The sequence below is a fragment of the Pelodiscus sinensis genome, chromosome 9, assembly GCF_052426305.1.
Source record: "Pelodiscus sinensis isolate ZL-2025 chromosome 9, ASM5242630v1, whole genome shotgun sequence".
Taxonomy (NCBI): Eukaryota; Metazoa; Chordata; order Testudines; family Trionychidae; genus Pelodiscus; species Pelodiscus sinensis.
This window is the reverse complement of record NC_143060.1, coordinates 63,750,498-63,778,375: the sequence shown is the minus strand read 5'-3', so window position 1 is coordinate 63,778,375 and position 27,878 is coordinate 63,750,498. Positions and strand designations below refer to the sequence as shown.

The following is a 27,878-nucleotide window of genomic DNA, read 5'->3' as shown; positions in this document are numbered from 1 at the left end:
TGGACTGCTGAGGTTAGAGGTAGAAAAGACTTAATAAATCATCTAGTGTGTGCAGCTTAACACTTTTGCTTGTTAGATGTATTTGTGTTGTCTCTTTGGTGTTGAGTGCACAAAAGGGAGGAGGCCTGTATTAAGAGATGGCTTAAAGACCTGCACAGAAGAAACCATCTGCTGTGCATGACAAGTATTTACTGGCCCTACAAAACCGAGGAACTCTACTCCATGTTCTCGAGCACCGTTGACTGGCAGTTCAGCGGTTACCAATGTAGACTTTTCTCAGTAGAGTCCTAGAAGGCAGGCAATTGAGGTGGAAATTGAGAGACATGGGTTCTGTTGCTCCCTCCACTAGTGACCCACTGAGTGACCTTGGGCAAGTCATGTCACTGCTCTGTGCCTCGGTTTTCCCCGTCTGTATCACGAGGGTAATGCTCACGACAGTACTTTGGAAAGCATGTTGAGCTTGACGGGTGTAAACAGCTAAGGGTAGTTATGATGTAGCAAGGGTGGGAAATAATCGTTGACAGGGGGCCACAGCAAGATTTTGGAAAATGGTTGAGGGCCGCACTCTTCCATGGTAGTAATGGAGGAGATGCGGGGTATGGGATGGAGGTTGGGTGCAGAAGAGAGCTTGGGGTAAGGGACTGGGGTGCAGGAGGGAGTGTGGGGTCTGGGAGGGAGTTGGGATGAAGCAGGCGGTTGTGACCTAGGGCAGGAGACTGGAATGAAGGGGTTTGGAATGTGACCTAGGATAGGAGGGGATTGTGATCGGGGGCAGGAGATTGGGGTGCCAGATTTGGGAGGGAGTATGAGTGCAAGAGGGGTGCAGAGGGTTTGGGTATGTTGATTGGGGGGGAGCAGATGGTTGGGGAAGAGAGGGGTTGGGGTGCTAGGGGCAGGCTCTGGCCAGGAGACTTACCAGCCAGCAATCCAGCCTGCCTGCCTGCAGAGCTTAAAACATTTCCCAGCCAGCCTGCCTGGCCATGTGCTTGTGTGAATAACTGAGCTGAGGAGAGGGGGAATGCTTCTTCTTGCCTCTTATTCAAACAGGCAGCTCCCATTGGCCAAAAACCGGCCAATGGGATTGTGCTGGGGGCAGAGGAAGCTCCTAAAGCTTCCCCTCTCCCCTCCAGTTTTGAACTAGAAACGGAGACCGGCAGCCGTGTTTCTGCACAGCGTGTGGGTCTGTGGGGCAAGCAGGGGAACCTGCCTGGTGCTCCCCCTGCCTCCGCGGGCTGGATTCAGCCCGCAGGCTGTATTTTGCCCGGGCCTGTCATATAGTCTGGGGTCATTGCTTAAGGATTTGCTGGCCACTTCAGATTTTGTGGGGCAAGTCCCACATTAGAAGCAGCCAGCCTCCTTCCAAGCAAGAGATTAAAAAGGGACGTGTGGGGACCACTTCCCCCAACTGCAGCGGTGTGACATGTGCTGCCATGGGCATGGCAAAGCGGTGATGGTTGGCGATGTGACGGCTTAACCTTCGAGACCCGTCCCTCCTGCATGCCACGAACACTGGGGCTGGCTGAGTTCATAGGCGGGCTTTACCTGTGCCTCAAAAGGGGGCCTTTTGCGAGGTTCACTTGGTTCTTTGGCACCTATTTATGTGCGCTTTAAAAAGCGTTTGGAGGCGGGTCCCTTCCCTGCTGAAAGGTAGCCCTGATTGTATTGTTTTGGGGTGGCATTGCTGTCTGTCCACGTGCAGTGTGGTAAAATCTGGCCAGCAAAGCGTGTCCGTGGCCTAGTGTGGTTACACACAAAATACAGCAGGGATGTGCTGAAGTTCCAGCAGCATCTAGAGATTCCAGCCAACATCACAACCCCCTTGTGTTTAATGGGGTACAGAGCAATAGTGAGAGACAGACCATGTGGCACGCTCAGGCCTGCTGGCGGAGAGGGGGGGAGGAGAGAAGGGGGGCAATTGCCCCGGGGTCCAGTGACTCAAAGGGGCCCGAGGCTCCTGGCCCTTTAAATCACTGTTGGAACCCCATGCCGTGTGCTCCAGGCAGCTCTGAGGGCTAGGGGGCGCTGCAGTGCAGTCTGGGCGGCACTGAGGGCTGGCTGCCTTGGCTCCGCCCCTTCCTGGAGTGTGTAGCCAGGGGCCCATGGGGGCTGTCAGCTCCCCGTACATGGCAGCCCAGAGTCAGACAGGAAAGCGGTAGCAGGGCTGAGAGATTCAAACCCAGCTCTCTTGAGTCCTGAGCCAGCAGCTGACTCACAAGCCCCTAATTCCTGCTCAGGCTGATGTGAAGGGATGAGTGTGTGCGGATAAACACCAAAGAGGGTTCTGCAGAAAGTGTCTTGCTTGCAGCTCGGGGCATGAATGGCTGGCCAGGACCGGGGTGAAGAACCAAATCCCTGGCTTTCAGCACGGGGGCGTGGCTGTGTCTCTGAGGCTTCGTCTGCGCTGTGAGTTTTTGCCGCAGAAAATATGCTAATGAGGGACTCATTAGCATAAGTTGTGATCTCATTAGCATATTTTTTGCCGTTTCTTTTTGCACAAGGGTTTTTTTGCACAAAACGGAAGTGGCTACACTGCTTCTTTTTGTGCAAAAAGAAATGGCAGGAAATATGCTAATGAGATCACGACTTATGCTAATGAGTCCTTTATTAGCATATATTCTGCCACACAAGCTCGCAGTGTAGACATAGCCTCAGTGTATTGTGCAATATGTTGCATGCAGAGTATTAGCTAACGCTCAGGGGTCTTTGAACTGATCTTGGGGCTGTCTCATTCAAGCTGTGCTTTGTTCCACCTCGCCCCTTTTTGCATGTTCTTTAGCCACGTCTCAGCTCTAGGAGTGTCCTTTGGCAGCCATAGCACACAGATGTATGCAGCTCCGACGAACGTGTTGAATCACGAGGGTGTTTGCTTGTGTGGAGGGGTTTGGGTGGCCCCCAGAACGTATCAGTCTGAGTTTTAAATCCAAGTACAAGGGGGAAAGTTTTCAGAACAATCATGAAAACGCGTTTGGAAGTTGTTCACCCGCACACACATCTTCCCAGACTGCTTGCCCTACCCCTAGATTATATTTTTTAATGTGGAGCAACGTATATAAAGAGCAGAATAAATCGGTAACTGACTTGTGGTTTTTATTTACGCTGCTCAACATAAATCACCTAAGATTTATGGGGGGGGGGGGGGGAAATGTGGAAAACCTGAAAGCATCAAGGGAGTGGAAATGCCCACTGCTCTCTTTGCCTTCCCCCCTGCTGTGGGTTTACTTATCACTCCACAGAAAAAGCACATCAGCTCCTCTTCATCCAACTACCTCCAGTGATTTAGAGATGAGTAAGATGTGAATCAACATACTGTAGTACTTCGCTCTCTGTAGCTGTCGATCTCAAAGTGCTTCACAAAGTATGCTAGTTTTGACTATCCCCATTTCACAGATGGGAAAACTGAGGTACACAAGTGCCGTGACTTGCCAGAGTCACCCAGCAAATCCCTTATTTCCTGTCTATTATCACCCTGTGTCCTAGGCTTGAGCAGTGGGACACTATAGAAATGACTATTAGCCACCAGGCCAAGAGTAATTCATGCAAGAGAAGTGCTGAGAAAGTCACAATCTTAGGGCACATCTACACAGCACCCTAAACTCAAAATAAGATACGCGCTTTGTGCTATGCCAACTGCATATCTTATTTCGGCTTAATTTCAAAATAGCGTATTTCAAAATTTGGCGCGTCTGCACAGCACCAAATTTTGAAATAACGCGCTATACCGAGACATCCCTTAACCCTCGTGGAACGTGGGCTACAGGGATGCCGAAATAGCGTGTGCACTATTTTGAGACCTATCTCGAAAGAGCGGGCGTGTTCAAAAGACACGGGGTAGCTGTTTCGGGATCCTTATGGTATCCCGAAATAGCCCTGCTGTATGGACATATGCTTAGGGATGTGATCCAGGCTGGAGGTGGACTCAATCGCAGAGCATGTATCGCTGGTAAAGATGGAGGTTTGTTGGTAGAATTGTGTGGAGCCAGAGGATCAGAATAGAAAAGGGTGCCGCAGGTTCTAGGGGCCTCAGACTCCTAGTCCATTGGCCATCCCAAGCCAGGGCATCCCTTGGTAATCCCTGAGGCTGTATCCCTGAGGGACGGGGTGCCACAGGGCGGAAAGGAAGGGGCGGCACTGGTGCCGGCTCAAGCCATTCCTGCGCCCCAGACAGTGGGCGTGTGATGCGTGCGCGGCTCCGCCGCACGGCGCATGAGCAGCCCTGCCCCCAGGCACGCGGTGCCCCTTACAGCTGCCATCAGGCGCCTCCCATAGGTTGGCACCCCAGGCAGCTGCCCGGCTAGCTCCCTGGGCGGAGCTTGAGGGATGGGAATGGACAGGCCCCTCCGGCCTACCAGGACTCCTGGGATGGATTGTGCCACTGCTCCGGCTGGGGATGGCCAGCGGGCCGTGAGTTTGAGCCCCCAGGGAGGGAGGCTGGGAAAACGTTGTGTGGCGTTGGCACCAGCGGAACAACAGAGAGGTGCTGCAGGTCAGGAGTGAGCTACATTGGCAGAGTTTGGGGCTAGCGCCTGCCTGCCAACAATCTGCCTCACGGTAGCCACCACTGCTGGAAATCACCCACCCGAGACGTGCAAAGGAAAGAAAAGTGTCAAGGGAGGAGAGACGGGGTCCAGAACCAGATGCCAACAGTTGTGAGTTGCCTTTCTAGTCACACACAGGGCTGGCACGTTCCAAAGACATTGGGATGTATCAGGACTCACTGTAAAACTCTGTAACTGCGTGTGCGAGCAAGTCTGAGCAATCCCCTTTTCAGACAAGCACGGGGGGCGTGCACATGTTTCCGGGGGTGAAAAATGGGTTTTCTTTTGAAAAGCCGTAATGGGTGTTCAATGGCTTGTGAAGACAGCCGCCGTCACCCATTATTTATTTCTGTGACGATTCCCAGAAGCAGCCCCGCAAAGCTGCTGAGCAGTTATTGTATAATATCGCTGGCAGACGTATCCAGCGCCGCCCGGGTCTTTCACAGCGGGGGGCTGCTGGTATGCGGGGGGGCGGGCTTCTGCAAGAGTCAGAACAGGGCAGGGCAGGAGGCTGGGGGTGGGAGTGTGAGAGAGGAAGAGTGAGGAGGGGCTCAAGTTGGGGTTCCTATCCGACATGGGCCTTATTTTGCCCCCCCCCCCAGCTGCCAGGGGCATTTTCTCTTCCCATCTCAGCTCCCTCCCATCACTAGGGCCTCCCCTCACTAGGGGCATTTTCTTCCCCCTCCGGCACTGTAGCCAAGGGTTGGGAAGGGGCAAAGAGTTTTTTTTGGGGGGGGGGGCTACTTACTCGGTGTACCGGCAGGCAAGATGGTGGAGCTCCGGCCCTGCTGGCCAGTCTCTTGGTAGTGTGGCTACCCTCAGTGGACACTCTGTAGGATAAGTCTTCCCGGAGGGCTTGCTGCCCCCAGTGGCCACTCTGTGTCTTGTCCCTCCAAACAGCAGCCCCTCCCTTTGCATGTTATGGAAAACAGTCCCCTTCCTGGGGCTTCCGGATGTCCTGGCACAACCAAGTCCTAACCTTGCTTTACGGTAGGAAAAGAAGAAGCTGCCTGCCAAATTTGGTGGCCCCAGATCTTACTGTTTAAGAGGAGTTCTTGAACAAACGGACTCACAGACAGACACTCATCTAGAGAGAGCGAAATTTTAAAAAGATTAAATTATAATCACTAAAAGTAATTGAGTAAGATGCATCTACTTCCATTCTTGTAGCCATGATGGTCCCACGAGATTGGACAAACAATCATGTCTTTTTGTGGGCCAGTGTCTGTTGGAGAGGGTCTAGCTTGAAAGCTTGTTTCTTTCACCGACAGACGTTCACCCCCTTCAGCTTTCTCAGTTCTATCCCGTGGAAGGCTGTTACACATATGCAAACGACGCTTTGGATTCAGTGTCTCTAAATCGCTCTTATGTAAAAGTGTCGGCATTTTTGCTGTCCCCTCCAAAGGGATGTTTTGAAGCCCATACAAATTGTATATGAGTTGACAGTGAGTGTAGAGCTGGCAAAACGAGACAGATGGAAAGCCTTAGAGACACAAATCCCTTTTCTGTCGAGGGAGCAGCGACAGCATGAGCTATGTGAGTATAATCCTTCCCCCACCCACACTGTCTGTCACTGCACATCCATAGCGCCCAAGAACGAACATCTCAGGCAGTCAGAGGAGAGTTCAGTGTGGGTAGCCCAGTCAGACCTAGCCTGATTTGTGGCAGTCAGTTTAAATCAAGGCTGCTACTAAGTATGTGTGCCATTGAAACCCCTTAAGCAGTTAAAGGGAAGGAAATGAACTTGTATGGGAAGAAAGGGAGCTCTTTAAGTTCAGTCCCACTTTATACAAGCGCGTCTATCTATATATTTTAGAAATGTGCATCTATCTGTCTGTGCAAGAACTCCTCCGAAACGGTAAGAGCTAGGACCACCAAATTTGGCAAGCTGCTCCCTCTTCTCCTAACTTAAAGCAAGGTCGGGGTTTGGTTGTGCCAGGACAATGGGAAGTGCTGGGAATGGGATGGTTTTCCATAACATGGAAAGGGAGGGGCGCAGAAAGGAGGGGCACGATACTGAGAGCTCTGCCACGGGGAGCAGCCGCACCACCAAGAGAGTGGCTCCAATATCTTGCCTGCCACCAGACTGGGTAAGTAGCCTTCCTGCCCCAAACCCTTCCCCCCTGCCGTTGGCCTCAGCGCTAGAGGGGAAGAGAAGGCCCATGATGACTAAGCAGACTGGGAGACATAGAAGGGCCCTGGTGGGCTGGGGAGGGGAGAGAAGGCCTCTGGCAGCCAGAGAGGTTAGGGGAGAGATAAGGCCCCACCAGCCAGATAAGTGGAGAGAAAGTTCCACCGGATGGGACCCCCTGCACTGAGTCCTCTCCAATGCTGGCTAAGTTTTCTAGTAAATAACCTGAATTATACATATTTGAAAATCCACCTTAACTCTGCCCCTCTGGCTGTCACCTACCCACATCAGAACCCGCACGACTTCAGACATTTTTGAAAATGCTGATCCTCTGCTGCTGTAAATTGCTGTAAGTTCATAGACTTCAAGGCCGATTTACCTCCATTTGACAAGGTCACAGCAGGGAAACTGTTCTCTCTTAAGTAGTCACAAGCTCAACAAAGGGCCTTTCATATTTCTATTACCATCGTACCTAGTGGCCCCAGGGCGGGGCAGGATCCCACTGTGCTGGTGCTCTGTGTACTTCTATACAGGGAGATATAGACTCTGGCCAGAAGAGCCTACCAGCTAGCTACTTATGCACACGCTACAATACATACAGCAGATACCGCATATACAAGTTTAGAACAGCCATTACTGACTTTGATCATTCCAAGCCCCCATGTGAGGGTTTGTGTGGAAATCCAACACTATGGGCCATTTCCAGGAGTAGCAGTAAGCACTTTTGGGCTAGGGCAGTACAAGGACAGAAAACACTCGGCCAAAATCCGCAACACACAAAGAGCCCGAAGACTTGACTGAAAAATTCAGCTCTGCCTAGAGAGAAACGTAGCAATTCTCGAACCATTCTGCTCGCTATAGTTACAGGTGGGGCTAAAAATAGGAGCTGAACTAGGGAGCATTTCCGGGGCCTGATGCTGACATGCCCGGGGTTTACAACTGTGCAAGGGAAGTGGGCATAGAGGACAGTCACCCCGATCTGTAAGAGAATCAGGGTTACAGCAGATTAGGCTCATTGTCTCTTCATAATGGTGCTGAACGTGGGCCAGATCCTTCGAGCCGCTGAATTCCAACAACGTCAAATAGGATCAGTACCTAGAAAGGGCGCGCCGCCGCCACCTAGCTTATACCACGGGGACTAGACCGAGACCTGCGCGGTGTTTCTCACAGGTGACCAAACAGCCCTGAGACGGTCCCTGCGGACTACCTGCATATTGAAGGATTAAATACTTTGCTGCTTTTAACAGCCGTTCTCTAGGTATATAAGGAGGCAAAAAATCTATAGTTCCCTGAACGGACTGTAAATTCTCCGGGTTTAATAATTCATGTATGTCATTGTGATTGCCGTTCCACATTACATCTTTCTTTCATTATATATTCTTTTTTTATTGAATTTTCCCAGCATACATCAATAGCCTTTATAAGCTCCTGCAGGAAAGAAGTCAGTGGCTTAATACAAAGGTTCTGGGTGATATCATTTCATTTGCGCCTTAACAGGTATAGCACGACTCCAGCATGTTTGACTTCAAATCTTCTTACAGCGATATTCAGAATGGTTTGTCGGATTGCTATCTAAAGCTTGTTCCGGTATGAGGCCCAGAGACGTGTGCTGCTGTATTCTTATGTAGAAATTTACCCCCTAGGGGAGACTGCCTTTTCAGCTCTGCGATGGTGCCGCATGTAATCCAAATCCATCCCGGCATTTTAGCAGCTCTGCAGTTCATGGCTTGTGATTTTTTTCCTGCCGCCTTGTATATGTCGAGCTACTGGCTGAATAAGCGTAAATCAATTTGCTCCCCCTTTAATTAAGGCTTGAAAGCTGCCTGCTCGATTTTCTGTTGGACAATTGCACATGGAGGGTTAAAATTGTCCACCCTGTTCCTGTTTGGTGGGACGTGGACACTTTAGTTAGTGTACACAGTAAAGCACTGGCCACTCGGTTCAGTGCTTAACCCTGCCAGATCCGTTTTAATATTCATTCATTCAGGCGGTAGCAGTGTCTGGGAGTCCTGGCTTCAAACCAGGTGCCTCTTGTGCTTAGCGCTGTACAAAACCAGAGCTGAAAAATGGCCCCTGCCCCAAAGAGATTCCTAATCTCGACATTTCCATGTTGATTCAGGCGTGAGAATTCAGGGCTGTAAATTAGGCCTCGGAGTCTGAAAAACATTTGGTAGGGCCCGATCCAGGCACAACTCCTGGGGGGCGGGTGATCCACCCTTTGCAAAGACTAGCCCCATTTCTTAAGAGCTCAGCACCCAGCGAGGTGCATAAACAAGAGGCCCGAGAGGATGCTGAAATCTTTTGAGCACATGTTTCCCAATAGAAGGTGCTGGCTGCGTTTCCAGTCCGGCACTTATGTAGGTACCTGATGGGAAAGGAGTTCTTTTGAAAACAGAGCCCCAGGTATGAGCATGTCCGAGGGCAGTTGCCCCTCTGAAGGGCCAGGGGCCCCGCCCCTATTGCTGACAGGCTCCAAGGGGGAACGAGGGAGCTCAGCTTCACCTAGGAGGAATTAACTCATGGAGTAACTGGGAGGCAGCTAATTAGGCAGGGAAGTATCTGGGCATGCTAGGCAGGGAAGGAGTCGAGTTTAGAGGAGGAAGCCCTGAGGATCAAGGGACAGAGAGAGATGGACAGATGGATCTTTCCAGCATACGGGTGAGAAGCTGCCAGACACTGACACGTCAGGAGGGAGAAGCAGGGCAGGAGGAAGGAGAAGGCCAGAGTGATAGGCAGTAGCTCAAGGAGCCTTAAGGGGCTGAGAAGGGCAGGTTTGAGCTGTTCCAAACTGGAGCCTACTGGCAACTGGCATGGGCTGGCGGAGGTTCTCTACCAACCCGCACCTATATTAGAGAAGCTACTCCTAAACCCAGGTGGCTGAGGGCTGGGGAGCCCTTACTAGAGCCGCAGCCAGCCCTGAGGGGGTCAGGTACGGAGCAGTTGGAAATGTGGGTAGATTTACACACTCAGGCTATGTCTACACTGGCGCGATCTTGCGCCAGAGCTAGGCAAATGAGGCTAAGTGTGGAATATCGCCGAGCCTCATTTGCATATCTAATGAGCCGCCATTTTTGCAGAAGAGGCTTTTGCGCCAGAAGGAGCTGTCTACACGGCCCCTTCTTGCGCAAGAAAAACCCTCTTGTGCGATGCTGTTATTCCTGAAAATAATCAGCGTAACAGCATTGCGCAAGAGGGTTTTTCTTGCGCCAGAAGGGGCCGTGTGGACAGCTCATAGCCTCAGTGCCTGTAAAAATCAAAGGAACCGTTTGTATTCTCACCTGATACATCCGTGCCCACTGTTTGCATTGGGGTTGAGTTGATGGCTGGCCGAAAGGCTTGCTTTCAAGGCTCAGCGCTAGGAGCAGGCCAGGGGCTAAGACATCTCCCAAACACACTGAGCGAAGAGCTGGGCCACACGCTGTTTCAGGGAACCTGCCTCTTTCCACACTGCTTGGGAAGGGATTCTTCAGACATGCTAGCCGGCTGCCTGCATCGGAGAAGGATTTCAATTTCCTCCGCGGTGTGGAGTACAGAATCAATCATGCAGCACCTGCTCGGGTACGTCCATTAGCCAATTAACTTAGTTCAACAAAGAACAGGTGAAACAGCATTTGCAATATCGTCGTAACCAGCTCCCCGACAGCTCCCCCGGCTGCTGATTTATTCACGGTCAGTGTGAAATGGTCAGTGCAAAAGTAAAAACTCTTGCCTGTGCATTCGCAGAGCTTCCACGGGCTCATCGGCTACGGCGAGCCATTTCGGGGGCCCACCTCGAGGCAATTTAAAGGGGCCTTGTTTTCAGAACGTGCCCGGCACCACCCTCTGGAAAATAGGCCCCTTTCCAGCATTTCAAATTGGGGCCCCCAAAACTGAGTTGCTTTTCAGCATCTGAAAAATCCACCCGCCCTGATTCTCCAGTCAGCCCATGTGGGTACTCCCCGGAGTGGGCCTGTTTTGCCTCCAGCATTCTCTGGCTGATTTTATGCTCACCATCCACCTGATCTAGTTTAGAGCCACCCCATGGCTGCTCTATGCTTTGCCATCTGGCAGCCCCAAAGGATTGTCTGTCAGCTGGGAATTGCCTACATGGCTGGAGGGGCGATGTAGGAGCCAGGTTTGCTGGTTCTGCACCCAATGGAAACCCCACCATGCCCGAGATATGGAGAGAGCCTGCTTTGTGCCATTTCTCTGTGCTCCTGTCCTGTGGATCTTAGAGGGTCTGTGTAGAGGAGATGATGGGTAAGAGCAGAAACAGATTTAGAGGCTTTGATCTTCTCTCTGGGGGCCCTCCTGATAGCTGCCAGAGGAGATGAGCCCCAGAGATTGTTGTCCTCTCACAGGTCTTTAGAGGAAAAAATTCTTCTTTGTCCTCTATTGATAAACCACCAGAGTTACACTTTCAGGCCTGTCTCATATGCAAAAGGATGTAGAAGAAGGGTTTACTTGTGTTTCTGGCAGGAGACGTGAATGCATTTCACGACTCTGCCACAGACTCCCTGCCTGACCTTGGTCAACTCACCTACTCTCTTGGTGCCTCAGTGTCTAATATGGCACAGTCTGTTTAGGCACTGATCCTGCAAATCTTACACATGTTCTTTGCTTCATGTGCTGCAAGGAGTCTGACCATCTTATATGACGTTTCCTAGGACAGATTTTCAATTGCCATGTTTCAAATTTGGGAGCAAAGAAAATTAAACTTTGGGTGTCATATCAGCCAGGGCTGTGGGAAAAGTGAAAGTGTGTTTCCAACCCTTCTGGGTTTTTCTCTGGGGAAAGGTTATAAGGGAAAAATACTTCTTGGACTCTAGTGAGGAAACCCATAATCCGGAACCCCATAACTGATCCACATCGGACAATCCTGCATTGGCCTCACATCCTGCCTGCCTGTTGGGAGGCTGATTTGTCATTTTTGGGTGGATTTTAGGAAGGTCAGGCAAAATCCAGGCTCATGACAGAAATTGCCTCGGTAGCCATGGATCAGCTGCCTTGGCTGCACACTACTTTTACTGAATTGTCGTCGTCGCGCCTGTGGGTGCACTGTGTACAAGTCGTGAGACTCAGGGTATGTCTACGCTACAGCGTTTTGTTGGGAAAAGGGCCGTTTATCGGACAAAACCTGAGTTACGTCCACACTGCAATCGCGTTCTTCTGAAAGTCAATTGAAAGAACAGCGGGGTTTTTCTGGAGGAGGAAAGAGGAAAAAGCACAGGTGGCCATAGTAATCACAGCCTAAATGCGAGAGTGCGTCCATTCAGTGTGGACGCTCTCTTTCGAAAAAGCAGAGCGCTTTTTCAATGCGCTTTTGTGTGTGGATGCTCTCTTTTGGAAGAAGTTTTTTCAGAAGCTCTCTTCCCAAAGAAGCCTGCAGTCTAGACATAGCCTCAGTCACGCTTTGGGTACACTACAGGGGCTGGCCTGGGGGCAGTGCCTGCTCATCGGCTGCTGCTGCTCTTGTAGAAGAGGTGCAGTTGTGCCTACTGGGAGTTTCACTTTTCAAGTTCTTCTGCTGGTTGTGTTTGCTGCCGAGCATTCTGATCTCTGCGTCCTGTGTCCCGTCTCCAGTCAGAGATGGCTCGTGAGTGCCTCTCGCCTAATGCCCAGTGGGCAAAAACATTCGCTCCACAACAATCTATGCCAGGGATGGACGACCTAGGCTAGTGAGCGGCCGCCTTCATTGCAGTGGGTCGCAAGATTGTGGTAACCAAAACCGTCTCCCGGGAGAGGGTAGTTTGGCTCACTGCGCTTGCGTACTTCGAATTTGTGGGGTGTGCCGATGGACTCATAGCAGTGCTGTGATTGGATGCAGAGGGAGCACGTGGTTCTCAGTCAAGGTGTGTAATCAGCACGCATCTCACTTCGTGTGCCTTTGTTTTATGTGGTGTGCGAGTCTTTTTAGTAACTCTGGTAGGAAAAAAAACCCTATACAGTAAACTGTTATTTACTTGTTCCCATAACATAAGACCTAGGGGGTCACCAAATAAAATTAATAGGTAGCAGGTTTTAAATGAACAAAAGAAAGTTTTCCTTCACACAGCTCTCAGTCAACCTGTGGAACTCCTTGCCAGAGGACGTTGTGAAGACTTTGGGTTCAAAAAAGAACTGGATGGATTTATGGAGGTTAGCTATTAGCCAGGCTGGGTAGGAATGCTGTCTCTAGCCTCTGCTTGTCGGAGGCTGGAAATGGATGACGGGGGAGGAATCACATGATGATTCCCGGTCCTGTTCGCTCCCTCCGGGGTACCTGGCATTGGCCACTGTTGGAGGACAGGCTGCTGGGCTAGTGGACCTTTGGTCTGACCCAACATGGCCGCCGTATATTCTTACGCAGCTGGAAAACAGTGGAATGTGGCAACCTTGCACGTGGGCAGAGGCAAGTTAAGTGTCTGGCAGGCCACGCATAGAACCCCACGGGGCTGAGGGCTGCCCACCAATGCTATGTGCACCGTGTTGACTACATGTACGTGCAGCCACTCGGTGCTCTTTAGGGGAAGAAGCTTGGATGAGGAGCGGGACGTCAGTAGTATCCAGCCACGCGATGGCTTCTTCCCTTTCTTGCCGCCTGCACCTTCTTGCCAGCAGTGCCCAAGTGAAACCTGAGCAAGATGGCCGCTGTCACAAAAGGACTTGGCCTGTGGCGCTGAGCACCCCGTCAGACTGGGCCCTTCACGTGAGATAGGTAGGGCAGAGTACCTAGACTCTGGAAGTTGTGTGCATACCCACGGGCAGAAATGTGGGTCTCCAGTCGACTGTAACGGTGGAAATGGGGGTGCCGAGGAATGCTGGGGATGGTTTTGAGGCTCTTGGTGGTACCCAAACGTTGGATGCAGGTGCCTATGTTCCTCCTGTGCAAAATTGTGTCAGCACCAACTTTCAAGCAAACCTGCACGTGTGTGTTCTCCAGCAGTAGAATAACCACTGGGAAAAAATCAGCTTTCAGCTGTATCACTGGCCAGGACCAAACGGGGCTACTTTTGATAAGAAATCCCATGAAAACCACGGCTCTGCTTTGCTCAGGGCTAGTAATGAATTCAGCAAACAGGCAGGCTGCCACCAGAGTTGCAACAGCAGCTAACCTCTTATGTTTCGGGGCACTTTGAGCCGACGGGAATAGAATTAGCAGGTTAGCCCGTGTGCATTCAGGACGGGATAGTCATCCTCTGAAGTGAGTTTGCTGAGCTCCCCTAGACAGACCAGGTGAGTGAGATAATATTTTATAGTCCAGTAAGAGAGATTACCTCACCCACCTTGTCTCTCTGATATCCTGGGCGCATCACTCCTTCACTGATAGGAGCGCCTGTAATTGTTGGGTTAAAACAGTGCAACCCACATAGCTAAAGTCAGACGTTTTGGCGACCAGCCAGTGCAGGAGCTAGGATTACAATCTCAATAGACCGACGGCATGATATGGCATGGCAAATCCTACATCCCTCCCTGTGTGTAATCAAGTATAGCTTAGTCAACAATGCTCTGAAGTCATAAAGGAAGAATTACCAGTCATTATGTTAAGTCACAGGGCATAAACACCCTGTAAATCTTCTTTAATTATGTGGTAGCACTTGATTATTTAATTACATGGCAAGTAAAATGTAAGCACAAAAATAAGTACAATTTTATTTTTATCCTCACCAGGGGGCGAGGTGTTCATGGCAATTAATTTGAGGGTGATAGGCCCTCGTCAAATACAGACACATGTAATTATCATGGAGCTACTGTACAAATGGTGGTAAAACATGAAAAGGCCTTGCAAAATTATTTGACCTTTGAGAAAAAGATTCAGACTTGTGTAATGTCTGGAGCTCTCTCTCTCTCTCTCTCTCTGGGACTTATATGGCCCCTGTTAGCATAGAATGAGAGTGCCTCACAATCGTTTATGTATTTGCTCTCTCAACACCCCTGTGAGGTATTATTCCTACTGTACAGATAAGAACTGAGGCATGCAGGGGCTAAGTGACTTGCCCAAGATTGCTCAGGAAGTCAGTGGCAGAGTAGGGAACCGAGTACCAGGATGCTGTCATTACCCATGATCGGCCTTCTTACGTTCACCCTTTTCAGTTATAGGTGTCAGCCAATTTCATCTCTAGAGAGGGTAGTGGAGCATGTACCTCTCCGGACAGAAACTTGTAGAAAAACAGCAAGAGCGGATGCCTCAGAGGGATGCCGTGTCAGTCTGTATGTGCAAAAGCAATGAGGAGTTCTGTGGCACCTTAGACACAGATTTATTAGGGCATAAGCTTTTGTGGGTATCAGATGTACTGGAGTGAAAAATCACAGACGCAGGGGTCTATGTATAAAAGTGCAACAAAAGAAAGAAGTTACTTATCAAGTGTAGGACCAGTCTTAATGAGGCTAATCAAGATGTGTTAATCCTGTGCCATAAGGCTCAATAAAAATTAAACTCACCAACCTCAGTCCATGGCCAGAGTCACCCTATTGCTGTGTGTATGTGCACCCAATATGGATTGGCACCTGCCAGTGGCACAGTGTGAATCCACTGCCTTTGGAGCTGTAATGTCATTCCGCCTTCCTTTCCCCACTGCCACTCCTCCTGTGTTAAAACAGACATCTCCTTATCATCGCAATAATGTGTGATTTTATTTTTTAATGCAGTGCCGGTGAAGGATGCTGGATTGATAGCCCTGCAGAGCAAAGCCCCCATCCACGGGTCCAGCAGAAACCAGTCAGCAGAAATCCAGCCTGTCTTGCCAATGGCATTCCACCTGGACCAAGAGGAAGCAAGGTATTCCCTCTCCGGGCCCATTTGAACCTGGGTCTGTGCTGAGATTCCTGGTTCCCACCTCTCCGCTGGGAACCGGAGTGAGACCATCAAAACCTAGTTCACAGAGGCCACCGCATGTCCATTGAGTGACAATGACTTTAGGTCGCTAGCAATCTGGACTGGACACCTGGATATTTTTCCCTGTCATTCTCAAAGCTGTGAGAGAGGCCTTATGCTCACGCATCTAATACATGGCTGTCCTGGTCGGAGCTTGGAGGCAACATAGACCTCTTCAGGGGCCTCTCTGCTTAACTGAGACAGTGTGCTTCTTGTTAGATGCAAATTACATAGCACAAGCTGCCACCTCCCGGACACCATCAAAACAGTCCATGGGCACAGCAGGTGCTGTGTCAGCTCAGATCTATCGTACGGCTCAGATTTTTAAAAAAACGGTGAGTGAAATGCATTGATGATACCGGCAACAGGGCTAGTTTCCATATTGAATGTAAAAGAGACGAAAAGATCAGACACATTTAGGAAGGTTTTAAATTAGTTATTGTACCTAATGGGACTTCCTTCCTCCTTGCTGTGCTTCCCCAAACCCCTTTTCAGGCAGTATCCCAACGCAAACATAAACCTAACAAGCCAGGTCAGTGGCTCTGAAGCAGCAGAACATGTGACGTTTGAGAAAATAATCTAAATCCATAGAGTTCTTGGTCCTCCAGGATGTAGAGAGGACCGGGATACGTTGTGGGGTGGAGCTCAATGAGCACCTTGGGATAGAAGGCCAATAGGAAATCAGCTGGCTTGAAGAAGCCTGTATCACCTAGCAGCGGGCTCCCGTCTCCATTATGCCAGCCAGATATCACCCCCCTTGGAAGGCGTTCAGAGCCCCACCAGTGTGCTCTTCTTCTTGCAGTGCGGTTGCCATGTTAGGAGGAGAGGCGATTAAGTCCGTTAGCCAGAACACTCCTGAATAGAAGCCTGTTTCAGCCCCATTGTGCTTTTCTCTGATCAGACCCCACTGAACCGTATAAACACCATGATACCGAGCCAATGTCACGCTGTTCTCAGTAGAGGCACTGCAAACCAGTTAGAAAGAGCACTTCCGTTATCCTATTACTGCAGAACAGGGTAAGAATCTGGGATAAGTGTCGCGAGAGGACCAAGCATTGGGTTTTTTTGGCCACATCCGGAAATCTTTGCGCAGGCAAAATTCCTGTGGAAGTCACAGGAGCAGACTGAGCCTTGCTGTTCACCTCATGTCGTTATTTACATGCGGGTAGTGGGTTTAAACCACTGACTAGTGTGAACGGAAAATTCTAACTGGGAACAGTTTTGCCTTCATTTCGCCTAGGTGTGAATTTCTACAGCAGAGGAGAATCCAGCCCAATATTATGTCAGCATTAGCCCCTAAGATGCTTCTCTTAAGTTGTGTATAGTCCCCATGTGAGCACATTCTTATTTTTCTCAAAATACGCATTGCGGTTGATTTGTGTGCACGTTCAATTTTGGTATGAAACAGCAGGGATCAAGCAGTCTGAACGCCACTGAACTTTCCTTAGTTTTGTTTTTTATTCATCTTTCCATTGTCATTTTTACTATGATTCCGTTGAGTCGTGTAACAAAAGATTGCTCCTCCCACTGGACCAAGAGCGTGCTGCCTATGGCAAAGTTTAAAGCCAGCTGGGACTGCGGGTTTCTAAGAATCAAACAGATTCACAACTGAAGAAGCAGCAATTATCTTTTTCTCGTTGCCGTGTATTACGGTTGGGGCTCGGTTGGGGCTCTGTCGTTAAGGATGAGGCAATGGACAGGTGTCTGTTTGGTGGAGAAGCTGCACTGGAATTTAACGTTGCATAAATGTAGTGATCTTGGCATGATGATGACCTTCCATGGCCCTTTTATTCAGCGTAGGATCATTCTCAGTTTCTTTTGGAGCATCCAAGGGGAAGTACAAGATCCTCCCAGCAGGTAAGCGTTGGCTGCTACCACAAAAGTGCTGGGAGGGTTACTGCTGCTCTGGTTAGTGGTAGCTCCCAAGTATGTATTTGGGGTGCAATCCTCACCCCATTTAAGTCAGCGTAAAAAACTCTCATTGATTTCAAAAGTGTCAGGATTTTACCCCATCTCTGCACGACCGTGGGCAGATTCTGCAGAGCAGCATGCTGGTCATCCAGACATCACAGAGGGGTTTTCGCTATGTCAGGGAAGCTGGAAATGCTGTTCCTAGAGAGCTGTGGAGTTAGGGCTTTGCACGGTGGCAGGTGGCCCTAATACCATTTAAGGCACAGCTGCTTAATTACAGGCCTAGCCCAGATACAGTCCCTAACTTGTACGTCCTAGGATCGGCATTAAACTATAATCCTTTTAAAGTTTTGCTTGTGTTACAGTTTCCTTTACCTTCCCCCCTACCTCAACGAGGAGAGAGATTAATTCCTGCTGTTTTTCTACGTCTAAACAGGGAAACGAGAGCTGCTATTTTTGGCACTTCTGGAATCAAGAAGTGTAGCAGCAGCAACACATGATGAAGAGAAACCGAGGCAAACTTTGTGGGTTATTGGAACAAAAAAAGTTTTACTTTGAATGCTGGACAAAGGTTATTCTGCCTGCAGGATGGAGTCCTAGAATACTAGAACTGGAAGGGACCTCGAGAGTTCATCGAGTCCAGTCTCCTGCCCTCATGGTAGGACCAAGTACCATCTAGATTATCACTGACAGGTGTCTGTCTAACCTGTTCTTAAACATCTCCAGTGATGAAGATTCCACAACCTCCCCAGGCAATTTATTCCAGTGTTTAACCACCCTGAGAGGCAGGAAGTTTTTCCTAATGTCCAACCTAAACCTCCCTTGCTGCAATTTAAGCCCATTGCTTCTTTTCCTATCCTTAGAGGCCAAGGAGAACAATTTTTCTCATTCCTCCTTGTCCCACCTTTTTAGGTATTTGAAAGCTATTATTGATGTCCCCTCTCAGTCTTCTCTTTTCTAAACTAAACAAACCCAATTCTTTCAAAAACAACAAATAGTCTGGTAGCACCTTAAAGACTAACAAAATATGTAGGTGGTATCATGAGCTTTCGTGGGCAAAACCCACGTCATCTGAAGAATTGGGTTTAGCCCACGAAAGCTCATGATACCATCTCCATGTTTTGTTAGTCTTTAAGGTGCTACCAGACTATTTGTTGTTTTTTAAGTTGTTCCAGTTACAGAATAACTCGGCTACCCCTCTGAACCAATTCCTTCAGTCTTCCCTCATAGGTCACGTTTTCTAGAACTTTCATCATTTTTGTTGCTCTTCTCTAGACCTTCTCCAACTTTTCCACATCTTTCTTAGAGTGTGGTGCCCAGAACTGGACACAATACTCCAACTGAGGCCTAATCAGCGCAAGGTAGAGCGGAAGAATGACTTCTCGTGTCTTGCTCACAACACTCCTGTTAATGCCTCCCAGAATCCTGTTTGCTTTTTTTGCAACACTTCCCTCACTGTTCAGATGGGCACAAGTCAGCAGAGTAGGATGTGTCTTCTGAATGCCTGGGAAAGTTTGCAGTTGTTTGTATCCAGAGGCTGATAGTTTCGTACCTACCGGGTCAAAATTCTGGCAGCGGGGATTGGACGCGGGGAGAGTGGCTGTTAGGAAGGAGGCATGGGTTGGTGACGAAATTGTACCCCTTGACAATAGGGAAGGGGCGGTAGGTGACATGCATTTGGGAATCTTAAGTCTCATTGGCACCTGAATCCTTTCCAATACCAAGTTTCCTCTTGGAGAATGCCTGCCCAGAGCCGATGACTCGCGGATCCTTTTAATTCCTGAATCATCCTTCCGTCTTTCACCTGAGGCAGCGACTCTCATCTAACCTGAGCCGCTAGATCCTGAAGACCTCACTTAAATCTTGCCCTGGCTTTTCCACGAGGTTGGCCTGGGGGTGCCAGAGGCTCTTATTCCAAGCATGTCCCACAGTACGCCTCCCACCTCTACAGCCAGCCAGGGAGGCTGCATGTATGAGGTCCGCAAAGAGCCCATAAGTGGCTTCTTTCATCTTTGATTGAAACACGAGAGAGAGAGCGCACGCCGGGGAGAGTGACAATGAATTGTATTTCTGCTGCAGAGACTTCATTTGATACATTATGGATAGAGAGTTTGCAGTAGTAAGTGCTTTTTCGGCCGGCGCGGGTGAGTTTGGACACGCTGTACGTATCCCTCCCAGACAGGGAGCGAGTGGAAGCTGCAGGCTGCTCACATGCTGTGTTGTGGCACAGAGGTTAATCGGACACTCTGCCTGGGACAGTGAGGCTGGGGCAGGAGCTCTACTGGCGGGCAGAAAGGATGGGGTCACGTGGCATGTAGGAAAGACCAGGGGGTTAATCCGTGGCCTCAGGACAGCCTGGCTGAATGGCGACGGGGAGGAAGGACAGCGTTGGGATGTGTCGGCCTGTGGCAGCGTCACTCGGATGAGCCGGGGGTTCCAAGCCAGCCCACGCTGGGCACGGGCCGCGCTGAAGATCATAGCGAGCTGGATAGGTTCATATCTAAGAAGGCGTGGAGTCACCTGAGGATGCTTTTGTGGTGTCTTTAATTCTCCCCTCTGTAAAGTAGTCCAATCCTTGCCCCTGGCCTGCTTAGGAAAATCACTCCTTTTCCCGTGCCTTAGTTTCCCCTGCTGTAAAAGAAGGCTACTGATGCAGACAGTGTTGAGCTCCACAGCCACCTAAGACCTAGGTGGTTTTATCATGACTTCTCGTTTGCTACGGTGCAGACCTGCCTGCCCGTTTTGTAACTGAGAGAGCAGGGCATCTCTTTTTTTCTCTTGTCCACGCGCTCCATCTAGCTCCCATCTGCCGATCAAATCGGAAGCATTCTTTGTTACACACAGGTGAAATGTGGCTGTCTCTGTAAAGGGCACATGACATCCTCCCTGCCTTGCTTGCCTCCTGCAGACAAACCACAAGCTGGCTGCAGCAAAGAAATTGGTGACATACTTCTAGAGGGAAAATGGGCTATTTTGGAAAGCCACCTAAATATCTCCTATTTTGTTTGTATAAACTGTTCAGCAAACCATCTCTTCTCCCTTATCTCATGCTGATACTATGACAGTGTGAACTGAAGGGCATACATGATGGGCAGCTTTCCTGCCTCCACAATTTGCTGCTCCTTTGACTGTAAACAGCACAGCAAAGAAAAATTAAAAAGCCTCCTTTTATGCTTGGTTCTTCTTATTTCACAGTGCAAAGGAGCCCTGAAGCAGGCCAGGATTGGGCCCTAAACCTGCATGGATGTAAGAGGATAGTTATACCTTGCAAACAAACCATTTCTTACGTATTTGCAGCTGAAAACCTGCTTGGACTCTTTGAGATGTAAGAATCAGATGAGATTCTGTTCATTCCGTGTAACAAAGAGAGTCCAAGAAGCGAGGCAGTTGCAAATACATGAAAAATTCTAGCATGGAATTTGAACTGAAATGACCGTAATCAAGGCATGCTGAAGGGGATGCCCTGAAATAATTTTTTAGTGCAGGCAAAGAGCCCTTTGTTGGAACTATCGGTTTAAAAAAATATATTTGTTCCTGATAGACTTTGGTCACTCTATAACCCAGAGCCACTGGGAAACGGTTTTAATCCATCCACGTTTTATATTGCTAGGTACCAATTAGAAACAAGTGTGGCTCTGTATTGCCGAGTGAGGGTTAGATCCTGAACCACTCTAAAGCACCAATCAGTGGAGCAATACGGATTTACACCTGTGGAGCAGAGGCAGTGCGTACAAGCCTCTTGGGTCGAAACATAAATATAGAATTAAGTAGCACAACTAAACATGCCCTGCGATTTCACTACGCCTGGCGCGGGGGATGTCTCAAGGCATTTGGAAGCCAATAGACAGGTTGAACCTCTCTAGCTCAGGAACTGACCGGTGCCGAACTAGAAAATTTGCCAGATCACGGGAGGTCAATATTGTCTATCAGCTTTACCACTTTCACTGCTTATGGGCTCTTAGGAGACATTGATGGGTAAATTAGCAGCACAGAATGCTGAGAGCCAGGCCCGGCAGCTGTAAATAAACTTTATGGGATGCGGGAAATTTGGCCACGCCCATGATAAGTGAACATCCAGGTAACTCTAATCATGCTGGACCATGGATGTTGCCGGACTAGGGAGGTTCAACCCGTACTCGTTTGCCACATAGGCGAAGCTTTTGTTTGCTTACTCAACAATTCTGGACAATATCACAGGGGTGGATAGCGAACGGTTTACAAGTGAGCAATTGGAAACAGTGCCTGTATTTTCTTCTGTGCCATAGAAATGCATTATGTGATGAGCCACTGGATAGATAAATAGTGATAACTTGGAGAGGGCGGTTTGCGGAACGGTGACATTCTAGAATGGTGGGCGCAATTGTGCCTTGCTGGAAAATGGGAAGTCACCAAACACAGTCGTGGTTTAGAATTCAGCGCTGGAAAAACTCGGGATGAACGGCTCGGGGTGCTGCCGCTGAAAGTTAATGAGAGAACGCGCCTCGCCTTCCATGGGCGCAAGGTACGGTCCTGAGAGATTAGGGTAAATTCTGGTATTTCCTGGGAACGTTAGAGGAATAACAGAAATGTTCAAACTAGAAATGACCATACCCCCTGAGTCTTACAGCAATCAGCGACTGGTTATGCAGAGTGACGCAAGGGCGGCCTTTCACTGAAAGAGGGAGGGAGGTAGCCTGTGAAAATCTCCCCCAGAGGGTTTGGATCACATGATGAGATATTGCTTTGCCTTGAGGATTGGGTGGCACTGCACTAATAGAACACCTCCGGTGAGCAAGGGCTCACCAGATTTCCTGGGGAGGGAAAGCCTCTCTGTGCCGATACTAGTAGGACAAGATGCGTAGATTGATCAGCGCAGCATCGGCAAAGCGCGGGGCTGGTGGCACACAATGACGTCCGGATGGGCAGCAGGGAGCGGCCCGTGGACAGATCAGAGAGATGGATGCCTACTTGGCCCCTCCCTCCACACCAGCCTATCGCACGACGGTCAAGATTTTCAAAAGTGCCTCGTGCCTTTGGCTGCTTCAGTCTCCAGCTGATCCTTTAAAGGGGCCAGATTTTCGGAAGTTGCTGAGCACCTGCCCGCTGGCAATCCAGCCCCCGCAGGGGGGGTCTAAAACTGAGCATCTAAAGTCAATCGCTCTTCTGGAACATCTCGGCCTGCGGGGGCAGCTCTGGCCGACCATGTGCCAGGCCTGGGGGAGCGTGTTTCTTGAGGCGTACGTGCTGCGCTCAGCCAGCCTGTCATCTGTTTCATCAGCTCCTCTTTAGGGGAGCTGACTCTGCCATAGTCTAGCAAGACAGGGGGAAAAAAATCTTGCTCTGAAGCTGACAGGGCGCTGAGGCAGATCCGGAGAACAGGGTCATTTTCATTTTGCAGGGCTATATGGTTGTCTTAGTTCTGATCAGCAGTGGGAAGAGAAGGGCTGGCAAGCCACACATGCTGGGTGCTTCTTACTGTTGTTTACAGACAGATGTATGTAAAGAAGAGAGATGAGAGCAGCTTTCCAGTACCGAAAAGGGTGTTACCAGGAGGAGGGAGATAACTTGTTCTTCTTGGCCTCTGATGACAGGACAAGACGCAATGGGCTTCAACTGTAGCAAAGGGGGTTAAGGTTGGACATTAGGAAAACTTCCTAACTGTCAGGGTGGTGAAACACTGGTATCAGTTGCCTAAGGAGGTTGTGGAATCTCCATCCCTGGAGATATCTCAGAGCAGGTTGGTCGGACACCTGTCAGGGATGATCTAGATGGTGCTTGGTCCTGCCGTGAGGGCAGGGGACTGGACTTGAAGATCTCTTGTGGTCCCTTCCCGTTCTAGTGTTCTATGAGTCTATGAAGCAGCAGCAATCCATTTGGTCCTGTGCCGGGGAAAACCACCCCCAATTATTTCATTTAACACAAACACTTCCAGTGCGCCTGGTTTCAGTCGGCGGGGCAGGCAAGTCTTGTGGAGTGGAAGGTACGGCCAAGTGCGCAGACTCATATTTTTGCACAGGCAGTTCAGATTTCAGAGCAATTTTTTTCTAGTGATTGAAATCTGAAAGGTGAACCAGTGAGCATCACCCGGAATGGGAGATAATTACTGGTTGCGGTTAACCAGTGGGGGCTGGAGCAGCCCCCCGTCTGCCGCAGTTCAGTCAGAGCAGCCCTTCTCTGTGGCATAGGGCGGGTGGCCTGGAGTGGGCCCCGTTTAATCAGTTCACCGGCCAAACATAATGTTTAATTGATTAACTAATTAAACAGGATTTTACTTCCCTATTGCTGAGGCAGTGGGGCCCAATCAATATGGCATGGGTCTGGCATTCAGCTCCCAGCTTGGGTGATCTTGGATAAGTCATGTCACTGCAGTCTGCCTCGGTTTTCCCTCCTGGAAAATGGGGATAACCTAACACCCTCCCCTTTTGTAAAGTGTGCCAGCTCTACCGATGAAAATATCAGAGCAACAATAGTTAGACTCTGCACAGAGGTGATTTTCATCCTCTATTTTGTAGGCATCAGGGAGTATTATATGGCCCACAGTCCTTATTCATGGAGGTCTCTGCATGTCACCGTAGAGCACCCGCCCGCAGAAGACCTGAGACACGCAGACAGGATGCCACCTGGCAGACTTAGTGGGTGTAGGTAGCCGGCTGAGCAGGAACAGGTAGACGGAGGGGTTCCGTATCTGAGCGATTCACGTAGTTAGTTCTGAGACCTGTGCTGCGGTTTAGATGGGTCCTCCTATCTCCATTTCTAATTGGTCATCGAGCTGGTGTCTGAGAAGCCCGAACCTCGGTGCCTTTGATAGCTCACGCTCTTTAATGTGAAAAGCAGGGGAACTAGAAGAGAACACGCTTTTCATGCGCCATCTCTGCTGGGAGATCAGTAGCAGCTTAACATGCGGTTTTGTGTAATACGCGCTGTGCCGAGCTTTGTAATCAAACCGCTGAGTGTCATGCCGTACATTGGGATGACAGGCTGGGGCCCTGGTGCAGGGCTGTCTGCTTTCATCACCGCTGCCTCCCACGGAGCCGTCGGAGCAATAACCACGTTGCAGAGAGGAAAGGAAGCAGGTTAGTTTAGTCGCTGCGAACGGGGCCCCCAAAGCACTAGGCACGAGCGGGTTGATTTGAGGGCACGAGCTGGCCTACACATCTGTTTGTTTGTTTGACATGAATCAGGCCCCCGTCGGTTGTCCACTGCCGTGAACCTGGGTAACTCCTTGGAAGCCCTGCCCTGCCCATTGTTGCTCCCTGAGCTGTACTGGAATTTAACCGGCGTTCTCACCGGAGGATTAAAATAAGATCTTCACATGTGTCTCAATAATCATTTTAAGACAACTGCAATCAAAGCGAGAACCGCTGTCGTGCTCCTTGGGGGAGTCAGGCTGGTAGCCGTCTCTCTAGCCGTGCAGGGAATCTCAGCATTTCATTACTTCCTATGAGAGAATCCTCACTCCTGTGTGCGTCGGACCTAGATACCTACATTTATTGTTAGCTGTATTGAAATGCATTGTTTGCTTGTGCTCCGCTTACCAAGCGATCCAGATAGCTCGGTACCAAGGACCTGCCCTCTTCATTCAGGTGTTGTCTGCAAATCTCATCACTCATGATTTTAGGTTGGCTTCCAAATGATGGATAAAAATGTTAAATTCCCTAGGGCCAAAAACCAGTCTCTGTGAAAACACACCCACTCCGCGTTTGCAGTCACATTTTGAGACACATCAGTTAGCCAGCTTTTAATCCATATAGCGTGTGTCAGCTTAATGTTAGGTTCTAGTTTTTTAATCAAAAAGTCGGGCAGTACAGTGCCAAAATATATTACATCGACATATTATCTTTATCAACCAGACTTATAATCCCATCTAAAAAGATGTCGAGTTAGTTTGCATCTATTTTCCTTAAACTCATATTGATAACATTACCCTTGCTTAATTAGTTATTAATTGAATATCATATCAGGCACTCATTTATCTTGCCTGGGCTTGATGTCAGACTGACAAATATAATCACCTGGACCATCTCATTGACCCTCCTTAAATATTGGTACAATGTTCGCTTTTTGGAACTCCCTCTGTATTCCAAGTCTTACTGAAAACTCAACACGGATGGATCAGCCAGCTCTTTTAAGACTCTTGGATGCTCGTTATCTGAGCTTGCTGATTTTAAAAATGTCTCCTTTGAGTAGCTGCTGTCCTCGTGAGACACGAGTGGCATTTACTGCATTGGTTCCTCCTGCATTTACTGCAGAAGACCGGCTCCCATGCACCTCCCTGAGGATGTTTATGAGTAGGCTTGACGAAGGTGGCAGATAATATCAATGTTTGTTTTGAGCCTTTTTTTTCATTAATTACATTTTCACAGCTGTGTGAAATTATGGGACAGGGCCCGCAAAGTATTTAATGACAGTAGATTCAAAAAGCTAATGCTCTGTAAGCATTAAATCACACATTGTCAATTTCACATAGCAAAGTCAATAGCTGTAAGCCAGCAAACCGTATTGGTTGTTAACTGTTCACTAGTGCATTTGTTACAAGCCTAACTCAAAAGTCTAACCCTCTATGTTGACACGGCACTTCGGTGTAGACACAGCCTGTACCGATGGGAGGGGTTTTTCCTATAGCTTTAGGCAGTCCGCGTCCCTGAGGGTGCGTCTACACTGCATGCTTATTTCCAAATAAGCGATTCTGGGAGAAATACTCCAAAATAGCTTACTTCAAACTAACACATCTACACTACTGGGAAGCCTCAAAATTAGTCTGAGGCAGGTTTCCCTAATGTGGACGTGCTATCTTGATTTAGAGCCTCAGAAGGCACTGGGGAGTAATTACTTTGAATGGCCCCGGGGAGGGGCTATTTCAAAATAGCAGCAGTGGAGCATCCACACGAAATAGCCATTTGGGAATAGGCATAATTCCTTGTGGAATGAGGTTTACAGAAGTCGGAATAAGCCATTCGTTATTTCAAATTTATTTCAAAATAACAGAATTGCTGCGTCGACGCTCACATTGGCATCACGGCCGTTATTCCGAAATAACACTGCTGTGTAGACGCACCCTGAGAGACGGTAGCGAGGTTAACGGAGGAATTCTTCCAGCAACTTAGCACTGTCTACACCTGGGGTTAGGCTGGCATAGCTCTGTCTCTCAGGGCAGGAAAAGCCCCTGAGAGATATAGCTATGCTGATGTCCATTCCTAGTGGAAACCAGCCCTAAAGTGTTGGCTTTGGCTTCTAAATTTTCAAGCAACAATTTCCCTCACTTTGCCTATCTGTAAATTTTGATGATTCGTGACCGATGGATGGTTTTGTTGGCCTGTGCGTGATCCATGAAATTGAGGCTTACTAACTGTTCCCCATTAAAAGACTGAATCCTTCCAAGCCAAGTTCTGAGGCTTAATTCGTGAACGTTTTCAAAGCACGCTGAGGTCCTTTGATAGACGGCACTGTGCTAAGAACAAGGTATTATCATCATTCTAATATATGACTAGACTGCTTAGCAGGAGGGCAAGTTTCCCACTCTTGCCATTCACCGGTAGAGAGATAGCGAAAGAACGACAGGCATTCTAATACTCGTTTTGAAATTCATCTTTTGACTAGACTTCTAGTTGAAACGCTCTGTAGCTCTATCTCTTCACGGTATTAGAACGAATCATCGGGGGTGGGGGAGAGCCAGTAATCATAAGTATCAGACCGGCTCTTTGGTCGCAGGAAATCAGCATAGCTCTGTGGATGACAGCACTGATTTACACCCGCTGGGCAGCTGGCCGATTTTTGGCTGCTGTGAGCAGACCAGAAAGAACAACGCCACCGCGGTGGGAAAGAGGCGCCGAGACAAAGTCGTTAAGGCGCTGGATTCTAACGATGAAGGTTGGGGGTTGCAAGTCTCACGTGGTCTCTGGCGAGAAGGGAGCGTACAGTTCACCAAGCTGCAAACTGGGTACCTGGCCTGTCAGGCTGGCCCTGATGGTGGCCGTATCACTCCCTTGTGCATTGTCATCTGTGACACTGAGGACCGGTATCTGCTCTGGGAAGTGTGAGGCGGGTGTCTTAGAAGGCTATTTCGCTGGTAAGTTAACAGGAACAGGCTAGGAAGGGCAGAGCGGTGGACATTAAGACCCACTGGTAGCCATCCTTACCCCTACACAGCTGCCTAGGGCACCACGGGTCTTACTGTCCACCCACCCACTCTTCTCATCCCCCTTCTGGGGCTGCTGCAGCCTGGTGAGTCGTCTTCTGGAGCTGAGCTAGTTAACAGCGGAATAGCCTATTGGTAGAACATTGGACCTGTGAAAGAGCCATTCAAGTGGTTTGGAAGCCAAGTAACAGGTCGATCGGGTCAACTTCTGAATGTACTGAACTAAGAGTAGAAAATTGTATCTTTGGAAACGATCCTGCTCTCCCCGCCCTGCCAGGCTGCCCTCGGGCAGAGGGGCACCAGTTTAACCGAATTGCCTAGGGCCCCCAAATCCTAAGGTCAGCCCCTTTGAGT

At 49.3% G+C, this 27,878-nt stretch overlaps 1 protein-coding gene and 1 long non-coding RNA gene across 3 annotated transcripts in view; one reads left to right on the top strand and one right to left on the bottom strand.

The window, feature by feature from the left end:
• Positions 1-27,878, bottom strand: part of TNR (tenascin R) — a 111,610-nt gene that overhangs the window by 70,759 nt on the left and 12,973 nt on the right. The gene's annotated exons all lie outside the window — the stretch shown is intronic.
• LOC142830623 (uncharacterized) overlaps positions 1-27,878 on the top strand; it is a 165,582-nt gene that overhangs the window by 124,829 nt on the left and 12,875 nt on the right. The window contains exon 3 of one of the 2 annotated variants that reach the window (XR_012906051.2): positions 15,274-15,834. This is a non-coding gene — a long non-coding RNA (uncharacterized LOC142830623). Of the gene's footprint in view, positions 1-15,273; positions 15,836-27,878 lie in introns of those variants that run through there. The other variant, XR_016350291.1, reaches the window with a different exon arrangement.